The sequence below is a fragment of the Myodes glareolus genome, chromosome 16 (genome assembly GCF_982192425.1).
Source record: "Myodes glareolus chromosome 16, mMyoGla1.1, whole genome shotgun sequence".
NCBI lineage: Eukaryota > Metazoa > Chordata > Mammalia > Rodentia > Cricetidae > Myodes > Myodes glareolus.
In genome coordinates, this window is record NC_142041.1 from 31748527 (window position 1) to 31749582 (window position 1056).

Here is a 1056-nt window from a genome sequence, read left to right on the forward strand (position 1 = left end):
GGACCCAGAGTTGATTCCCAGCACCCCCCTGGCGACTCACCACCATCTCTAACGCCAGTCCCAGGGCATCCCATCTTCTGACTTTTGTGGGCACCAGGCATAAATGCCGTGCACTGTCAAAACACCTATACAAAACACCTACACGCATAAAATAAAAATTTTAAATCTAATTTTTAAAAGTAGCTTCTGGGATGGGGAAACAGCTCAGTGAGCAAAGTGCTGGTTTGGGGGCCCCTGTTCAGCTTCCCAGCACCCTCATAAAAGCCAGATGTGATGGTGTACACCTATAATCCCAGTACGGGTGAGACAGGGATAGGCAAATCTAGTCACTCCAGCAGAAATGGTTTAGTGAGACACCCTGTCTCAAAAAGTAAGATGGTTGCTGGGCATTGTGAGCACCTATAATCCCTGCACTGGGGAGGCAGATACACTGGTGAACTCTGTGAATTCAAGGCCAGTGTGGTGTATATAGAGAGTTCCAGGCTATCAGGGATACAATGTGAGACTGTCTCAAAACAAAGCAAAATACCACAAAAACAAAACACAAAGTAAAGACTATCATAGAAACCGAGTCATGTTGTAAAAATAATTCTTATGATCGCTTCGGCAGTATGTATACTAAAATTGGAATGATACAGAGACTAGCATGGCCCCTGCGCAAAAATGATATGCAAATTCATGAACATTAAAATGGGCAGTGGTGGAACATGCCTTTAGTCTCAGCACTTGGGAGGCAGAGGCAGGCCAGCCTGGTCTACATAGTGAGGTCCAGGACAGCCAGGGCAACACAGAAAACAAAACAAACAAACAAAGTCTTTAAAAAAAAAACTAACAACAACAAAAACAATAATAATAATAATAATTCTCCCAAATTGTTTCCAAGAGAATTTGGAAATGCCGAGACGAACAGAAAACAGAACAGTGTTACAGTTCTGGAGGACAGAAGCTAAGAAGCTATGTAACAGTACAGCAGGCAGCCCCTGTCCCAGCAGGACGCAATCTACTCCATTTAGCAGAGAGCCCAGCAGACTACTGTTTTCAATGAGTAGAATTATA

General features: G+C 43.6%; 1 non-coding gene across 1 annotated transcript; it reads left to right on the plus strand.

Moving 5' to 3' along the window:
• The first annotated feature begins 594 nt into the window (after nucleotides 1-594).
• Nucleotides 595-698, plus strand: LOC125391442 (U6 spliceosomal RNA). The gene has a single exon (XR_007229130.1). It is a non-coding gene; the product is annotated as a U6 spliceosomal RNA (small nuclear RNA).
• The last annotated feature ends 358 nt before the right edge of the window (nucleotides 699-1056 follow it).